Source organism: Mustela lutreola, chromosome 3, assembly GCF_030435805.1.
Source record: "Mustela lutreola isolate mMusLut2 chromosome 3, mMusLut2.pri, whole genome shotgun sequence".
Lineage (NCBI taxonomy): Eukaryota > Metazoa > Chordata > Mammalia > Carnivora > Mustelidae > Mustela > Mustela lutreola.
Window position 1 is genome coordinate 154,754,337 of NC_081292.1, and position 20,462 is coordinate 154,774,798.

At 36.0% G+C, this 20,462-nt stretch overlaps 1 protein-coding gene and 1 pseudogene across 2 annotated transcripts in view; one reads left to right on the forward strand and one right to left on the reverse strand.

Moving 5' to 3' along the window:
- Positions 1-20,462, forward strand: part of BAZ2B (bromodomain adjacent to zinc finger domain 2B) — a 317,972-nt gene that overhangs the window by 38,498 nt on the left and 259,012 nt on the right. The window contains exon 2 of one of the 2 annotated variants that reach the window (XM_059167218.1): positions 20,184-20,291. The exons of the other annotated variant lie outside the window; for it this stretch is intronic. The gene's annotated coding sequence lies outside the window, so the exon portion shown is untranslated. The remainder of the gene's footprint in view (positions 1-20,183; positions 20,292-20,462) is intronic. 2 annotated transcript variants of the gene reach the window in all.
- LOC131827188 (small ribosomal subunit protein eS1-like) lies at positions 5,490-6,171 on the reverse strand (annotated as a pseudogene).

A 20,462-nucleotide genomic window follows, 5' to 3' on the forward strand; every position in this document is an offset into this window, starting at 1 on the left:
GATCCTTCCGTGACCCCACGGGACCTGGGGCCACACTTACCCTGAGTGGACTTCACCCCGGTTTATCCTCTGATGTGATGATGTCCTTTAGTTGAGCAGACTTTTAAAAGTCCTGATTTTGTGCTCCATTGTTCTGCCGCTTGCCGGGAGCCATCGCCCCCCCTCCCCCCCGTGGTCTATCTTCCTGTCTATTTCGATTCACTTTTCCTCCCCTCCTACCTTTCAGAAAGTGGTCGATTTTCTGTTTCTAGAATTGTTGCTCTTCTTCTCTTCGATCTCCTGTTGGATTTGTAGGTGTTCGCAATGGTTTGATAAGCTATCTAGCTGATCTCATGCTACCTGATGTTGTCTCAGCCTGCTACTTCTCCGCCCTGGAATTTCAATAGGGATTGAAAACGAAATAAGGATTGCATTGAAGTTGCTTCAAGTACTATGGACGTTTTAACAATGTTAATTCCTCTAATCTGTAAGCATGGAGATTAAGATTTTATTTATTTATTTGACAGACAGAGATTACAAGTAGGCAGAGAGGCAAGCACAGAGAGAGAGAGAGGAGGAAGCAGGCTCCCCGTGGAGCAGAGAGCCCAATGCAGGGACCCGATCCCAGGACCCTGAGATCATGACCTGAGCTGAAGGCAGAGGCTTAACCCAATGAGCCTCCCAGGTGCCCCATCGGCTTATAAATTTAAACAAATGTGCTACTTTGATGAAGAATGTTGATAACAGGTGTGCATGTGTGGGACCAAGGATATCTCTACGCATCCTATCAGTTTTTCTGTGAACCTAAAACTGCTCTAAAAAATAAAATCTATAAAAGCAAGTAAGCAACCAACCAACCAACTCATATGATTCAGACTTTGCAGTTGCTCTACAAGGCTCCACACGATCTTTCTTATAGTCCCTAACCAGTCTCATGTCACTTCTTACTTCATTTCCTGTAGTTTACTCTGGGCCAGCTGCATTAGACTCCATGGTGTGTCTTGCCTTACAACATTTGCATTTGCTTTTCCTTCACATAACCTTATGGATTGTTCTCAGCTCTTTCAAACCATTGTTCCAAAGTATTCTTTTGCATGACTTTCACAACCTAACCAAATTGCAGACCCTCCACCCTGCACTCCCTATCCCTTTTTTTGTTGTATTTTTTCCCTTAACACTTATGGCCTTCAAATATTTTTCTAGTGGTTTTCTCTCCTAAAGAAGGCAAGAATTATTTTTTTTGTTTTTCTTTCTACCGATGAATAACATCTAGACAGCATTTGCACATAGTAGACCCCGAATACGTTTTTTTTGTGGGTAGAATAAATGACTCTCATTGTACTATTACAATTGATTTACTTCTTTGTATTCCACTTGACTCTAAGCTTCTTGAGAGACAAGTGCTGCAACTTCCGTGTCTATTTCTTCAGTATTTAGCACACATGGTTATATAACCATTTGTTCAATTTATAAAAGAATATACTTTTCATTTGATACATGTATAAACATAACAGAATTATACATTGGAATTTTTTCTTCTATATTTATAGGTACTTTTTGATTGCTATGTATTCTACATAATTATACACGTTTTGTTAACCTTGAAAATTCTTATGAAATGTAGGCAATTCATAAAATAGATGACATTGAAACATTTAATTGAGTTAATATTTAGTCATTTATTTAACTATTGGCTATTATAAGCATTTAAGTTTTCTAACTTGTATATATTTGTTAAAGATTTTATATGTTTATTTGAGAGTGAGCAAGACAAAGAGTACAAGCAGGGGGAGCAGCAGATGGAGAGGGAGAAGCAGGCTTCCCAATTCCATCCCAGGATCCTGAGACTTTGACCTGACCCCAAACCAAGAGTCACGTGCTTAATAGACTGAGCCACCAAGGTTCCGCAGAAAGATACATTCAAGATCATTTAAAGATACAGTTAAGTCTATCAGTTAAATGTGTTCCCCTTTGACTCTGCCAATTACCCTTTCCGGAAACACTCTTAAAAAGTTCGCTGTGTATTCTTTTAGACTTTTTTAATATGCATATTATATATAATATATAATATGCATATATATACAAAAACAAAATTAACAAAAGCTAGCTAATACATGTATTATTCTGTAGTTTATCGTTTTTATCTTGTGTCCCAGAACTCTACCATATTAGTATATAAAATGTCTTCTTTGTAAGAATCACGCTATGATGTATAATCTTTTAATTATTCCTCAATTGACAGACATTCAGTTTGTCTAACTATGAGAAATGGTGGGCTATACAACGTTAAATATTTTCTTTTCTGCGATACAGTGCATTATGTTTCTTCAGAGAAGTTAAATGGTGTGCAGAATTTCCTGAGCTTGTTTTACCAAAAGAACCTTTATTTTTCTGGAGCATATAATTCTTTCAAAGAGCATGTCATATCACTGATGCTCCATTAAATATATTTGAAGTTCTAGTCAATCTTCTTATTTTACTTATAATGAAATTAAGACTGACTAAATGGAAAATTGGAACCATACTCTCAGTTTCTTGAATATTTTTCTATCTTGCTCCAAATGCTTTGAATTTAATCTTAATTTAGTACTTATTCCTGAATTCAAATAGGAATGTTATGCACTAGGATTTTTTATAAGGGAAAAAATAGTTTTCATGTGTTGATACTAGGAAAAGTTAACAAGTGTCTGTTTTTAGGTTTTCCTTTCTATCAGCATGGGATATCTTGGTAGGTAATTAGTGACAAGTTAAGATAAGGTTTTAATCAGTTTGATACAACTTTCCTTTCTTTTTTTATGTAGAGAGAGAGCTGGGGGAGGGGTAGAGGGGGTGAAGGAGAGAGCATCTGAGGTCGACTATACACTGAGTGTGTTGCCCAGTGTGGGGCTCATCTCACAACCCTGAGATTCATGACTTGAGTTGGAATCAGGAGTCTGACACTTAACCAGCTGAGCCATCAAGACCCCCCTGGATATAGCTTTTTTTTTTCTATTTTTTAAGATTTTATTTATTTATTTGACAGAAATCACAAGTAGGCGGAGAGGCAGGCAGAGAGAGAGAGAGAGCAGGAAGCAGGCTCCCCGCTGAGCAGAGAGCCTGATGTGGGGCTCAATCCCAGAACTCTGGGATCACAACCTGAGCCGAAGGCAGAGGCTTTAACCTGCTGAGCCACCCAGGTGCCCCAGATATAGCTTTTCTTAAATAACTTAAAGTTCTCTGACATAAATGAAATAGTTCCTTTCTAGTGTTTGAATAGCTCTTTCAGTTACTTTAATAGTACCAGTCATTTGTGAGTTGGGGGAAATCAGAGGGGGAGACGAACCATGAGAGACTGTGGACTCTAGGAACAAACTGACGGTTTTGGAGGGGAGGGGAGTAGGGTTGTGTGAGCCTGGTGGTAGGTATTAAGGAGGGCACGTATTGCATGAAGCACTGGGTGTGGTGCATAAACAGTGAATTTTGGAACACTGAAAGAAAATAAAATTAAATTAAAAAAAAAAGAGTCGCTTGAAAAGCAGTATTGAGTTTCATCATGTCTAGCAAATTTCTTAGCTACTTCTTTTGCCTTTCTCTTCCTCATTTAGGTTACTAGTCTTATTTTTTGAAGTATTTAGGAGGACTCTAGTTGTAATTTTAGATATGGTTAATAATAGAGATACTATTGAATCCTTTTGCCATAACTGGTCTTACTTTAGCTTTTCACTGAGTTGTCAAGTTCTTTTAATCTTAGGGTACAATTCAGAGTATGTTTTCTTTTGCTCATGTAATGTTTGGTTGCATCAGTTATTTTGTGCAGTAAAAAGAATCATTGGAGGATGATTGATATTTGTCTTTTAGTTCTGTAGTTCTTTTTAGAATTTATTTCATAAATGAAAATAGATTTTTTTTCTGATTATAAAGGTAATGCACAGTCCTATGGATTGTTTAAGTAATACATAAAGAATTTATGTAAGAAAGGTAAGTCACTTAAAGTCCTTCTGTTTGGAGGTAAGCATTTTAACATTTTACTAATATTGAACTTTCTTCTCTGTAAGTATACACACATACTCCATAAGTATACACATACATTTATAAATACAAGGTCATACTCTATTGATTGTAATTTTCCCTTTTACTCAAGAAAGTATGTTGTGGAGCACTTTTCTTCTCATGAATATAGAGAATATAAATCACTTCTTAATAACTACAATGTCATTTTATGGATATGCCATAATTTAACTGATGCTCATTAATAGACATTTTGGATAGGCTCAAAGTTTTCCGAATTATGAATAGCTCCCACATGAACATTTTTATAGATTTGGCTTTGTGCTCTTATGATTATTTTTTTAATGTAATTCCTAAAAGAGAAATTTCCAGATCAGAATTTTGATACTTGTTGCTAAACGGCTTTCCAAACAATGGTAACAATTTATGATCTCTAAAATTATATGAGAGTGTACTTGCTGCCAAATCTTACTCAGTTCTGGGTACTTTTTTTTTTTTCAAACCTTCAATAATTTGGTGCATAATGATGACTTAAGATTGTTCAAATTTGGGGCGCCTGGGTGGCTCAGTGAGTTAAGCCTCTACCTTCGGCTCAAGTCATGATCGCAGGATCCTGGGATTGAGCCCCGCACAGGGCTCTCTGCTCCGCAGGGAGCCTGCTTCCCCCTCTCTCTCTGCATGCCTCTCTGCGGACTTGTGATCTCTTTCTGTGTCAAATAAATAAATAAAATCTTAAAAAAAAAAGATCGCTCAAATTTGTATGTCTTTGATTATTAGTCAGATTTAATATATTTTTAAGTAATGGCCACTTTTTTAATCCATGAACTCTATGCCCAATGTGGGGCTGAAACTAACAACAGATAGCAAAGATCAAGCATTGCCTGCTCCACTGACTGAGCAGGCCAGGTGACTCATCTAATGGCTACTTTTATTTTTTTTTCCTGTAAATTTTCTGTTAATATCTTTTTTTCTCATATTGGTATTATGCTCTCAGGGTTTGGCATATATTTATTTCATGCTCACAAGAATCCTTTGAGATAGGTTCTGTATCTGTTCCATAGTTGGAGAAGACCTCATATGCTTAGTACCAGCAGGTCTGCCAATTCTTGGATTGGTGGCTTATATCCATTGGCTCATTCAACTTTTTTTTTTTTTTTTAAAGATTTTATTTATTTATTTGACAGAGAGAAATCACAAGTAGATGGAGAGGCAGGCAGAGAGAGAGAGGGAAGCAGGCTCCCTGCTGAGCAGAGAGCCCGATGCGGGACCCGATCCCAGGACCCTGAGATCATGACCTGAGCCGAAGGCAGCGGCTTAACCCACTGAGCCACCCAGGCGCCCAACTTTTTTTTTTTTTTAAGATTTTATTTATTTATTTGACAGAGAGGGATCATAAGCAGGCAGAGAGGCAGGCCGAGAGAGAGGAGGAAGCAGGCTCCTTGCTGAGCAGAGGACCGGATGCGGGGCCTGGGATCATGACCTGAGCTGAAGGCAGAGGTTTTAACACACCCAGGCTCCCCAGCTCATTCAACTTTAGCAGTGGTCTCACCCCCAGTAGCTTTTCCAGGACTACTACCTTCACCATGAAGCTTCATGAGCTTTCCTAATTCAAACTTGGGCTTCTTCAGCATTTTTACTTTTCTAACAAAGACATCATGGAGTGGATAAATAGACTGGCAAGCCTTTTCTGGCTTTTCTAGTGGTGTCTGGAATCAATTTATTGACTACTTCTTTCAGTTATTTATCTGCACCTCTTGGGTCATGATTTCCATCACCCTTTTTCAAATTTGGCAGACCTCCTATTTTTGAGTAAAACCAATACAAAATGGACAAAATAACCCTTGTTAGTCTTGACATTAACATGGACTTCAGTCATAGTCTGCCATTTTTTGGCCATGGAGCACATTCTGTCACAGGTAAAGACCATGCCAAGGAAATTAGTTTTTGCCCCAATCATCCTCAGTTCTAAATGCAACTTCATCATTCTGCAGATCAGCAAGGCTCACTTCAAAAACATGAGAGGCCATCAGATGTGATTTTGTTGCCTTGAGTTCTTATGACTAGTGTTTTTCCAATATTTCTTATATTGAATGTAGCTGTTTCTTTCATATCATACCAGTCTTTCTTAGAAAATAAATCAACCACTTTCTTCTTGGCTCCCTTTCTGCCACCTTTCATAAGGCTCTTGTTCTTGCTGACTGTCATTGTTATGCTTAGAGAGCCTAAAGGGTTTCTTTCATATTATTATTTCTTCCTCAGCACTTCAATTTTAATCGCTAATTATATAAGTTTAGATATTTCTTAGGACAAACCTCTCATCTTTGCTCACTTATTTCAGAATTCTGTTAGTTGTTTTTTCAGGTATATCTTGACAACTTTTGTCATGTCCCAGAAATTAATCCTTTGAGTTTTGACTGGAGTTGGACTAAATTCACAAATTTTATTTTTATTTCATTTTATAACTTATAGAGTGAAATTTTTGTGGGAGTTGAAAGTAGTCATTCATTCTTTTTTCCTGGTGTATCTTTTCTTCATTAATCTCTCACAAATTGGGTTTATTTCATGACTTTTAATGACAAAATTTTTATCCAGCTTTTCTTCTTGCTAAGTCATTTCATATAAGGGCATATTTATAAAGACCTACTATTTGCTTAAGAATATACAGGTAGGGGCGCCTGGGTGGCTCAGTGGGTTAGGCCTCTGCCTTCGGCTCAGGTCATGGTCCCAGAGTCCTGTGATCGAGCTCTCTGCTCAGCGGGGAGCCAGCTTCCTCCATTCTCTCTGCCTGCTGCTCTGCCTACTTGTGATCTCTCTCTGTCAAATAAATGGAAAAAAAAAATCTTAAAAAAAAAAAATACAGGTAGATTCTTCTTCTTCTTCTTCTTCTTCTCCTTCTCCTTCTTCTTCTGCTGCTGCTTCTTCTGCTTCTGCTGCTTCTTCCTCCTCCTCCTCCTTCTCCTCCTCCTCCTCCTCCTTCTTCTTCTCCTTCTTCTTCTTCTTTTTCTTTTTTTCAGGTAGATTCTTCTTAACTTCTTTCCTTATCCGGCACTATTTTGTACCCTGAAGACTTTGGTAATATAGGCTTATACAATCGTTTAGTTCTCATTCAACAGCATAAGAGGTTAGGGAGGGAACTGATCTTTGTTTTTATTGATTATTATTTTATTTGCTTTGTGACCATTGCATTCATATGTGGACTCATACCTTTGGAAAAACTGCCTGCCCAGGCCCCAATTCTGTTTTGATTCCCACTTTATATTTTAGTTTAGTTTAGTTAAGTTTAGTTTTAAATAATCTCTATGCCCAACATGGGACTCAGAACCCCAAGATTAAGAGTTACATGCTCCACGAGCCAGCCAGGTGCTCCTTTACTTCCACTTTAGAGTGCCTACTTAGTGAAAGATAGTTTTCAAAATTTGCTCCTCTGCCTAAGAGCATTTCATCTGATAAGACTTTGTGTACGTATATGCTCCTTACCCACCCTGCAAACAATTGTGGCCTCTATTGCTATTATTATTATTATTATTAAAGATTTTATTTTATTTATTTGACAGAGAGAAAGAGGGCACAAGGAAGAAGCAGCCTCCCTGTCTCGCAAGGACCCCCAATGTGGGGCTCAATCCCAGGACCCTGAGATCATGACCCGAGCTGAAGGCAGACACTTTAACAAACTGAGCTACCCAGGTGTCCCTATTGCTATTATTTTATAGCTCTGAAAAATCCCTAAGGAGATTGGTGTTTATCTTACCCATAATGTTTATCCTTATATATGTCCAACTTGAGAGAGATTCTCCCTGGAGCCACACCCCAAAATCAGAGCAAGCCCTGATTGCTCTTTGGAATCTGGGTCAGAGGCGAATGCTGAGGAGTGGCTATGCTTAGTCTCTTTTAGCTGTGGTCTGCAACAGTGAATGTTTTTGATCTGTGGCAAGGGTAAGAAGAATATCCCCATGCAGTGGACCAGCATTTTCCATGGCTCCCTTCAGTTTTCATTTCTTATTCCTAACACATTTGATCCTTTACTTTATTGGTTACAGATCATAATTAAAATGATTCAGGCTAGGGATTATGGACATTGGGGAGTGTATGTGCTTTGGTGAGTGCTGTGAAGTGTGTAAACCTGGCGATTCACAGACTTGTACCCATGGGGATAAAAATATATTATATGTTTATAAAAAATTTTTAAAAAATTAAAAAAAAAAGAAAAAAAATGATTCAGACTAAAAAAGTTCTCAGTGAAGAGCTTATCTTGAAAGAGTCAGAACTGATGTATATTGTAGTATTATTTATTATTTGCTCTCCTGCTTGTTCTATACCTGCCCCAAACGAAAAGCTTTAATTTTTTGAAATCTTTTATCTTCTTAAAATTTTAATTCCGGGATAGTTAACATACAGTGTTATGTTAGTTTTAGGTATACAATACAGTGACTCAACACTTCCAAATATCATCCCGTGCTCATCACAACAAGTGCACTCCTTCATCACGTATTTACCCCCCCCACCCCCTCAACCCCCACCTTCCCTCTGGCAATAAACAGCTCAAAACCAAAAGCTTTTGAAGTCATTTTCTGATTAAGTATTTTTGGTTAGTGGACTTTTTAGAAGTAGAACATGTTTGCTCATTGGGGAGCAGACAAAATGAAGTGCCAGTGGTGCCTATGGTCCCATGAGGTATCCAGCAGATATTATGAATCTTGTTGATTTAGATGTAGTCACACAGAGCTGCTTTAGGTTCTGCATAACAACTTTTCATATTTCATATTTCTTCTCGCTTGCTCCGGTGACATGACCAAGAGAAGTCCTTCTCATTGTTTAGGTTTGGGGCATGTTGGTGTTTAAGTCCTTTGTAGTCTGCCACTTTGCTGTCTATATAATGTTGGTAAATCTCATCTGTCTATAAGTTTCAATTTCCTTTTCAGTGATGATACTTGCTCTATGTACTTCATTGATATATTAAGAAGTAATATAAAAATATAAATTATCTTTATAGATTATAAAATTTCATACAGATAAACAAGATTTGTGCTAGGATACTATAAAGTAATTATAGGAGACAGTATGGCGTTCTATCAGAAGATTCTTTTCCTACCTGCATTAAGCCCTTACATAAATATAAAGTCTAATTTACCTTCTTGTAATATATATTATGTTGCTTATAGTTTATTAATGATTATATAACACAAAAACCAAGGATGATATGTAATGTGATAAAGGAACACTATTTCAGCAGTCTAAATATGATTTATCTCAAGAGCATTAATATTGTGGGAATGAGTTTTTGTCTGTATGTGTAACTTCTAATATACTAAAACTTACATTTTGTCCAGACTTAATATAGAACTGAATGAAGAAAAGGATTCAATCCTTATGTTCATAATTTGTATAGCCATACTACCATACTTCCTTCTCATCATTACAAAGTTAGACTAATATAATAATAATAATAATAAATAAGATAAAAATTGTAACTAAAAGAAAATTAAGATTAAAAAATAATGAGGGGTACCTGGGGTGCTCTATCAGTTGACCATCCAATTCTTTTTTTTTTTTATTTAATTTTATTTATTTAATAGAGAGAGAGATCACAAGTAGGCAGAAAGGCAGGCAGAGCGAGAGGGGGAAGCAGGCTCCCCACTGTGCAGAGATTCCAGATGCGGGGCTAGATCCCAGGACCCTGAGATCATGACCTGAGCCTAGATCCCAGGACCCTGAGATCATGACCTGAGCCGAAGGCAGAGGCTCAACCCACTGAGCCACCGAGGTGCCCCTGACTGTCCAATTCTTGACCTGAGCTCAGGTCTTGATATCAAGAATGGTGGGTTCAAGCCCCTCATTAGGTTCTGTACTGTGTATGGAGCCTACTTAAAAAAAAAAAAAAAAAGATGAAACAACAAAAAGGCTACTGAAAAAACAATGAAATAGTGAAGAAGAAAGTAAATCAAAAGTAAGATAAAATAATTTTGAATGATGGAATAAAAATAAAGCACTGATAGACTCTGGCAAGAATCAGACACAGATGTTGACATTTTATTCATTCTGCTATTATTGAATATATTTGTCGATCACCGCACTGGCTGAGTCAACAGAAAAACCATTCATCTTGACCCATGAAATGTTAGTCAACAAGGACTGAATTCAATGATGCAAGAAGAATGTTTTAAGCATTTATAATATTAATAAACAAACATTGCTAGAGGTAATTTCCCGCAAGTTCTGAATCTTAATCAAAATTACTGACCAGTTACAGAACATCCTGATATAACCGATCCCATTGTATTTATCCAGTTTCACGAAAGGCACAGATCTGTCATTTTTCACAATTTAGGTGTGATAAACTGACAGTGTTTTGAAATTACATGTATTTTTGTATTTTACTTTTATAAGTTGCATGTTAATAATTTCTTATATTCCTTTGTGTTAGGAATTTAGCTTCTTTTAATTTTTACTGGTTGACCAGATATTGTCCTTTGTGGTTTTTCCTCCATTCAATGGAGACTCCAGTCCAGGATCAAGCTTTGCAGTTAATTGTCATTTCTCTTTGGTGTCCTTTAATCTATAACTTCTCTATAGCTTTTCTTTGTTATCTTTAAACACTGATGTTTTTAAAGAAAATATCCTCCCCCACTTCTTTTTAATTGAATGCCCCTAATTTGGGTTTGTCTGGTATTTCCTCATGGTTAGATTCAGGTTATGCATTCCAGGCCAGGATACCACAGAATACTTGCATTGTAAGTGACCAACTTTATGTTCCATTCATTGCAATTAACTCATAGAACTTTCTGCTTTCCTCTTTTACTCACTAGTTGTATGGCACACAATCAGAATGTTAGTTAACAGTGTTTTTAAAAGAACATACGGTGTTATGGGGATGGACGGTGGTGATGGTTGCACAAAAACGTGAATGTACTAAGTACCATTGAACTGTACACTTAAAATGGACTAGGATGGTAAATTTTATGTTTATTTTAACACAATTTAAAAATGGGAAAAAAAGGACCTTTTGGTAGACCTAAGTTTTATATTTCTTGTGAACACAAGGACTAGTTGCCTGGAAAAAGTCCTATACATATAATACATCCTTTAAAAATGCTTAGTAATTGTTTTATAATTATTAACATCATTATTTTAATTAGTAGATAATGTAGTACAGGAATAAATTTTATTCTGTGTATGACTCGCTTTTCCTATCATGGTGTATTGTTTCTTTTGCTTCTCACCTACAACCTCATACCTTGTAATTTGGTGTTTTAGCATTCTTAAAATGTTTTGATATTTTCTCACGTGACAGGATAAAAGCCAGCAAAAGAAAAGTTATTTGTTTAATAAATTGCTGTACTTTTTAAAGAAGTAATCTGGGGCTCCTGACTGTAGAGCATGTGACTCTTGATCTCAGGGTCTTATGTTCAAAACCCACATTAGCTGTAGGGATTACCTAAAAATAAAATCTTAAAAAAGAAAAGTTTTCCTGCTCTTAATGTTCCTGTCTTATCAAAATGCATATGAAATATAATAAACTTTAATAGTTGATAACTTACCTTTTAGCTTGGCCTATATTATACAGATATATGGGATTTTCTTTTCTATTATGATTACTCCTTTATTGTGGTATTAACCCTTAATATAATCATCCACATAGTCCTAAATACAAGAAATCTAAACTAGATAATTATTATTTATAAAAAGTAATTTGCCATCTTGTCCTACTACTCTATTGAAATAATTCCTTTGTACATCATGAATTATATTCTCCTTTTAAAATCCAGTGACCTTGTCTTAGTCTTTGTCATCTCATTACCTATGGTATTAGTAATGAATTTTGGCTTTTTGAGTCAAAATTAGTCTATGAATTATGAAATCCCATATATAAAATATTTTTATTACATTTTAAAGAACTGTCAATTGGTTCTCTATCTTTGAGATTGAGAGATTTTAAAGATCCAAATGATTTACTGCCTACTGCCTCTGATTTTATTTATTTGTCAGAGACGGAGAGAGAGCGAGCGAGCGAGCACAGGCAGACAGAGAGGCAGGCAGAGGCAGAGGGAGAAGCAGGCTCCCTGCCAAGCAAGGAGCCCGATGTGGGACTTGTTCCCAGGACCCTGGGATCATGACCTGAGCAGAAGGCAGCTGCTTAACCAACTGAGCCACCCAGGTGTCCCTACTGCCTCTGATTTTAGAGGGGTAGTATTAAGAGGAGAGCTCCTAGGGGCTCCTGGGTGGCTCAGCTGGTTAAGCATCTGCCTTTTGGTTCGGGTCGTGATCCCAGGATTCTGGGATCGAGCCCCGCTGGACTCTCTGCTCAGCAGGGAACCTGCTTCTCCATCTCCCTCTGCTTGTCCCTCTGCCTACTTGTGCTCTCTCTATCAAATATATAAATAAATAAAATCTAGGAAAAAAGAAAAGTAGAGCTCCTGGGATGTCTGGGTGACTCAGGTTAAGCATGGGACTCTTGGTTTCAGCTCAGGTCATGATTTCAGGGTCATGGGATTCATCTCTGTGTCTGGCTCCATGCTCAACAGAGTCTACTTGTCCCTCTCTCTCTGCTTCTCCTTTTCGCATGTGCTCACTCTCTCTCTAAAATAAACAAATAAATTCTTTAAAAAAAAAAAAAAGGGTAGGACTCCTGAGGGTAGTAATGTCTCTTAATAATTTCCAGAATCTGAAGCTGAAAGAACCAATGGGTCTGATCCATGATGGTTGCTTTGGCTGTGCAATCTGTTGCAGAAATTTGAGGCTGTCTGTGCTAGGGGCTAGATACAGGTCATTAATTAAATAAATAATTATTTATTGAACACCTATTTTGGATTTAGCATTGGGAAAACTGATGCACACAATCCATTTCCTGCTCTCAAAAAGTAGGGAATAATTACTCACTCTAAATACTCACTTGAAAGATCAGGTGATTATTGTAGAGCTTAGATTCCAAAAATCAGAGAGATCCAGTAGAGGTTCTAGTTTTGTTATTTAAGTATAGGGCTATTACAAAAAGTGGACTTTTGTTTTTTAATAAATTCTAACCATTTTCAATAAACCCTAAGTTACATAATAATTTTGAAGTTTAGAGTTTGGAAGACCTAAGTGGGTTTTAAAGATCTCCTTTAAGTTGTATCAGTTCGTTAATAAAATCAAAGGATTTTCCCATTCAAATATTGGTATTGAGTCCTCTACATTTTAATTACGGTATCTTTGCAAAGAGATGTCTTCTAGTATAGAGATAACTTTAAAAGTTGCTAATAGAAACAAAATATTCTTTTGTTTAAATTTATTATGGTTTCAGAGATTTGTGTGTTATAAATTTATTTAACAATTTTATTTTTTAAATAATTTCTACAGCCAATGTGGGGCACAAACCCATAACCATAAGATCAAGAGAAGCATGCTTCATTGACTGAGCCAGCCAGGCTCCCCCAGATATTTGTTTTTTATTTTTATACAATTGTCTAATTTTTTTTCTGTAGGGCAGAGAAATTCAAGGAGAATGTTCTGTAAATAAGCTTTATTAAATGTATTAAGGGAACATCTGTCTAAAATGGCAGTGTTTTGAATCTTTCTGTAAATTGCTTCCATGCAATCCAATTACTGTATTTTTTACTGGCAATTGTGTCATTCATTTCTGATAAACTGAATTTAGTACATTCTCCACAATCAAGATTCCAAATCTTTTCACTTTCTTAAGCCTCCGACTTCTCCTCTGTCCCTTGCAATGTTTTTTAAAACTTAAGAAAAATGTTTAAAACATTGCAAACATACAGACTGTAAAATAACACGATGAAAAATATTTATACTGTACCTACCACCTTGCTTTAATAAATGTTAACTTTTTACCACATATGTTTCAACTTACTTTACACATATTAAAATATATATACTTGAAACCTCATATACTCTTACCCAACCCCATTCTTTCTCTTTCTTCTCTCTATAGAAGAGAGATTTATGTTAATCACTCCTAGGAAAGTGTACATTTTTGTATCATTCATGTATATGATATGCAGCATTGTTTGGCATGTTTTAAAACCTTACATAACATACTGTACGTGTCATTTTCCAACCTGCTTTTATCACTAATCTTTGTTTTCAGATTTATCTCTGTTTGTTCATGTACTGCAAGTCATTCTTCTTTATTGCTGAGCAGTATTTCATTGTACGATTATAATACAGTTAAATTATCTGTTCTAATAATGGAGATATAGGGTGTTTATAATTTTTCACTGAGTGTCAAAAAGAACATTCTTTACTTGTCTTTTTATGTATAGTTGTGGGAGTTATAAAGAGTATATATCTAGTATTGAATTTATACCTTGAAATGATTATCTAATGACAAATTGCTCTCTGATGATTGTACATTAACATTCCACTGTCCTCAGGACTGCATTGTAACTTGGGACAGCTCTGACCAATGGATCACACCCACCTGTCCCTCAGTGTATCCCCTTCACTGCTCCCAAGTGGCCCCTGGGCCCCGGATGTCTGTACATGTGGAGACTGGGTTCTGGGAGCTGCTGTCCCTGCCACAGGTTCATTGGCTTTTCTGGATAACATCATTACGGAGGGGGCAGTTGCTGTAACAAAATGCGTGCAAGTTTCCCTATCTTTTGATCCCTAATGAATTTGATGTTATTAGACTTAAAATTTTTATCAGTCTGACTGGTTATTAAGTGAATCCTGATTGTTATTCTTTTTTCTCCCATTGCCTGGTTGAGTAACTTTCATATGCTTACTAGTCATCTATGATTCTTCTTTTGTGATTTGCCTGTTCATTTTCTTAAGCAATTTTTCCAGAACTTTGGTTGTCTATTTGTTATTATACAATTAGATGAAGTAGAGCTATCTTCTCTCAGTGCCTTGTCTTTACACTTTGATTAAAAAGTCTTTATTGTATAGAAATTTAAAAATTGTTAATCTAGCCAGTTTTCCTTTATGATTATGCTTTTCTTACTTAAAAATCTTCCCCTGTTGTTCCAGTAAATAACCCAAAATTTGGTGTCTTAATAACAATAATGATTATGTTTTATGATTTCTGTGTGTTAGGAATTCAGACAGTGATTAGCAGGATTTCCTTGTTTCTTCTTCCATATGCCTGAGATGGAGTGACTGGAAGTCTAACAGCCATGGGCTGGAATAATCTGGAGATTATTTTTAATAAACTTTGCTTCTGTATTATGGTTGATACTGGTTGTTGGCTGGGATCTCAGCATGGCTGCTAGCCAGAAAGCCTATACACTTAATTTATTTTTATTGATTTAGGAAATAAAGTACCATATTAAATAGAAATGGTGACAACAAACATTTCAGTTTTTTTCTTGATCCTTTTGGGAATGCGTCATTTTAATTATTATTTGTTACTATTAATAATATGTTGTCGTGTTAAAGAAATTTTCTGCTGTTCAACAAAGTTGGATAAGAGTTTTTAATCACGTATTTGAATTTTACTGAATGCTTCTTTTGCATTCTTGAAAAGATACTGTAATTTTCTCCTTTTAGTTCATTAATATTGTGACTAACATGAATAGCTCTTCAGAAATAAACCTGTCTTTGTATTCTCTGAATAAAAACTGCTTAGGGGCACCTGGGTTGTACTGTCTGACTCTTGTAAGGGTCCGACTCTTGATTTCGACTCCGGTCATGATCTCAGGGCCTGGGATCAAGCCCTTCATCAAGCTCTGTGCTAGGCATAGAGTCTGCTTAAGATTCTCTCTCTTCCAATACTCTCTCTCCCTCTCATTCTGCCCCACCATCTGCATGCATGTGCATGCTCTCTCTTGTACATGCTTTCTCTCTTTCTTAAATAACTAACTAAATCTTTAGAAAAACTGCTTAGTCATGATTTATTAATAGTGTTTTAGTATTCTAGATTTGATTTACCTGTTTATTTTGGATTTTACAACTGAAATTGGTTTGGTTTTACTTTCAAAATTAATCTACCTTCATAAAATGAGTCTTTTCCTCTATCTTTTCTCTTTTTCATAATAAATAAATAAATAAATAAATATTTAATCGATAAGAAAACGGGTAAAGAGGGAAAAGTAAAAAAAAAATAATAGAAAACAAGTAGCATGATGGTAGGTTTAAATTCATTCATACCAATAATTATATTTAATGTAAATGATCTAAATACCTCAATTAAGAGAAAAAGATTGTCATATTGATTATAAATATAAGAACCAACTATATGGGGCACCTGGGTGGCTCAGTGGGTTAAGCTTCTGCCTTCAGCTAAGGTCATGATCTCAGGGTCCTAGGACTGAGTCCCACATCAGGTTTTTTGCTCAGCAGGGAGCCTGCTTCTCCCTTTCTCTGCCTGCCTCTCTGCATACTTGTGATCTTTCTCTGTCAAATAAATCTTAAAAAAAAAAAAAAAAGAACCAACTATATGTTATTGAAGAAAAACTCATTTTAAATATAAAGACATAGGTAGGTTAAAAGTAAAAGAGTAAAAAAGATACTTTCTACAGATAATCAAAAGAAAGTGGATTAATTATATTAGTTTCAGACTAAGTAGATATCAAATCAATATATATTATCAAGGACTACAGAAATTAATAATAAGAGGTTGCTTTCATGAAGAATTATCAAAACAAAAAATACTAAAATCACAGGCACCTAAAAAGTGACAAAATAAAATGAAAAACTTTATGTGAAATTTAAAATCTTATATAAAATTGATAATTTCCTAGAGAAACATTAACTATCAAAATTGCTTCAAGAATTTTATAAACCTGAGTAAATGAGTAATCAAGGAAGAAACAGCATCTACAATTAAACTTACCGTCCCCTAAATAAGAAAAAATAGTAGTTAAGGAATGATTGTATTTTATATAGAATTTCTCTGTTTTGAAGCTATTACTTCATAGCTTCATTACTTCATAGCTTCATAGTGTTTGGTTTCCCTTGTTGCTGAGGAATAGTCTGTCAGTATTCCTTCTGAGGTAATATGTCTTTTTCTCTTTGACTTTTTTTTTGTGATTTCTTGTTTATCCTATCTAATGTTCCACAATTTTTTTTAAGATTTTATTTATTTGACAGAGAGAGATTACAAGTAGGCAGAGAGGCAAGCAGAGAGAGAGAGAGAGGAGGAAGCAGGCTCCTTGCCGAGCAGAGAGCCAGATGTGGGACTCCATCCTAGGACCCTGAGATCATGACCTGAGCTAAAGGCAGAGGCTTAACCCACTGAGCCACCCAGGTGCCCCCCACAATTTGTTTTGATGATGTGGCTAGATAATGGATGTATTTTTGTTTATCTTTCTTGGGACACAAAATATACTTTGAATCTGAGAAATGAATTCCTTCTTCAATTCTAACACTTATTTAACACTTCAAAATATTGCTTCTTTATCATTTTCTCCAATTCTTTTAAGACCTTCCTATTATATGTTGAAGCTTCTTAATATCTCTTACGTGTCTTTTAACTGTTTTTTAAGATTTTATTTATTTATTTGACAGAGAGAGTGACTCAGCGAGAGAGGGAACACAAGCAAGGGGAGTGGGAGAGGGAGAAGCAGATTTCCCACTGAGTAGGAAGTCCAATGAGGGGCTTGATCCCAGGACCCTGGGATCATGACCTGAGCTGAAGGCAGACACTTAACTGACTGAGCCATCCAAGTGCCCCTTTACTTTTTTTTTTAAAACTAAGTTTATTGATACATAATTTACCTGTAAAATTTACCCTTTTAAGTAAATATACAATATAATTCAATGGTTTTTAAATATGTATTCACGGAGTTGTGTAACCATCATCACTATGTAATTTTATGACCTTTTAGCACCTCTTAAAGAAATCCCATATATAAACTAGAAGTCACTCTCTACTTCCCCACTCCTCTGAGCTCTAGAAACCAATAATTTATGTTTTCCACTCCCATGGGCCCTACAAACCAGTAATTTCCTATTCTGGAAATTTCATATAAATGGAACTTTACATACAATATGTGGTCTTTGTGATTGGCTTCTTTCACATAACAAGTTTTTTTTAGATTCACTCATGTTGTACTATGTATCAATACTTCCTTTAATGTTATTACTGAATTATCTTTCATTGCTGAGATACACCCACATTTTGCTTATCCATTTATCAGTGATGGATGTTTGAGTAATTACGAATACTAAACTGTTATGAAAAATGCTGCTATGAACATTCATATACAAACCTACACACATACAGATTTTTGTGTGATATATGTTTTCAGTTCTCTTGGGTATATACCTAGGAAAGGAATTGTTGGGTGACATGGTAACTCAGTTTAACTTAACTCAGAATTGTTACATATTTTTCTAAGTGGCTACAACATTATGTAATTGCACTAACAATGTTCAAAGGCTCCACTTTTCTGTATCTTTACCAACACTTACTATCTTCGCTCTTTTTCATTTTAGCCATTCTAGAGGTGAAAGTGTATTTCATTGTGTTTTTGGATTTGCATTTTCCCAATGGCTGATGATAAGCATCTTTTAATGTCCTTATTATTCATTTGCATATCTTTAGATAAATTTTTATTAGAAACTGTTTCCCATTTTTTAAAAGATTTTATTTATTTGACCGAAAGAGAGAGTGGGAGAAAGCACAAATGGAAGTGGCAGGAAGAGGCAGAGGGAGAAGCAGGTTCCTGCTGAGCAAGGAGCTCAATGTGGGGCTTGATCCAAGGACCCAAGGATCATGACCTGAGCCGAAGATATATGTTTAACCAACTGAACCACCAGGCATCCCATAAACTTTTCCCCTGTTTTAAAATGTTATTGTTGCTTTTTTTTTTTTTTTAACAAATTGAGTTTCAAGAGCTTTTAATATATGTTTTTTCCATATAATTTATTTTTTTTAAGATTTTATTTATGTTAGAGAGAGTGACCCAGTGGGTGGGGGAGGGGAAGGCAGAAGGAGAGTGAGACTCTTTTTTTTTTTTTTTAAATATTTTATTTATTTATTTGACAGACAGAGATCACAAGTAGGCAGAGAGGCAGACAGAGAGAGAGGAGGAAGCAGGCTCCCCGCTGAGCAGAGAGCCCGATGCGGGGCTCGATCCTAGAACCCTGGGATCATGACCTGAGCTGAAGGCAGAGGCTTTAAACCACTGAGCCACCCAGGCACCCCAGAGAGTGAGACTCTTAAGCAGACTCCATACTGAGGGCAGAGCCAGTAACAGGGCTTTATCTCAGAACCTGAAATTGTGACCTGAACCAAAACCAAGAGTCTGACACTTAACCGATTCCACCACCCAGGCACCCCCATACAGTTTCTTTTATTAGATAAATGCTTTGCAACTATTTTCTTCATTCTATTGTCTTTCTACTTTCTTGGCAGTGTCTTTTGAGGCACAAGAATTTTACATTTGGATACAGTTCAATTTATTTATTTTTTCTTTGATTGCTTGTGCTTTTGACTTGAGTTGCTTTTGCTTTTGACATCATATGTAAGAAACTGTTGCCTAATCCAAGGCCAAGAAGATTTATACCTCTGTTTTTGTCTTAGAGTTGTATAATTTTAGCTCTTTGGGTGGGGTTGTTTATCCATTTTGAGTTTTTATGTATGGAGTGGGGTAGTGGTCCAACTTCATTCTTTTGCATTGGATATCCTATTGTTCCAGCACTTTTGTTGAAAAGACAGCCTTTCCCTGTTGTAGTATTTTGGCACTCTTGTCAAATATCAGTTGACCAGGGGACACCTGCGTGTCTCGGTCAGTTAAGCATCTGCCTTCAGCTCAGGTCATGATCCCAGGGTCCTAGGATAAGCCCCACATCACGCTCCCTGTTCCCCAGGGAGTCTGCTTCTTCCTCTCCCTCTTCCTGCCACTCCCCATGCTTGTGTTCTCTCTTTCTTTCTCTGTTAAATAAGTAAAAATAAAATCTTAAAAAATATATACCAATTGACTAAAAGTAAAGGTTTACTTCTTGATTCTTAATTTCATTTTGTTTACCTAAACACCTAGCATTAAGCTAATATCACACTGCCTTTAATTGCTGTAGCTTTGTAGTAAGTCTTGAAAAAAAAGTGTAAACTTTCCAACTTTGTTCTTATTTTTCAAGATTGTTTTGGCAGTTCTGGGTCCTATATTACCAAATTCCTTACAAGTTCTTATAAGTTTCATGTCCTACCTCTGTGAGGTCTTGTTAGCCTTTTATGATTTTTCCCATTTCCAGTTTTCTAGGAAGATCTGTCCCCTCTTCTCTTCCAATTTCCAATCTTTTTCTGACATTTTTTCCCTTACAATGTTTTTCTCTTCCAGCTCATGAGTACACTTCATATCCTAAATACTCTGTTAATCTCTGGAGAAGAAAATTCTAATTAAACACAATATTTATTCTGAAGTTGCTTATGACAAAATAAGAGACAAGTAAGTAGATCCATGCTAAATTCTTAGTCTTTCATAAAGGAGAATCAAATTTTTGTTATTGATTTTGATTTTGATAATATAGTTTGGTTTAAGTTTGGCAAACTTGAAAGTAATAGTTTAAAAGGTGGGGCTTATGTTAAAATAATTATGAGGGGAAAAAAGCAAGCATTA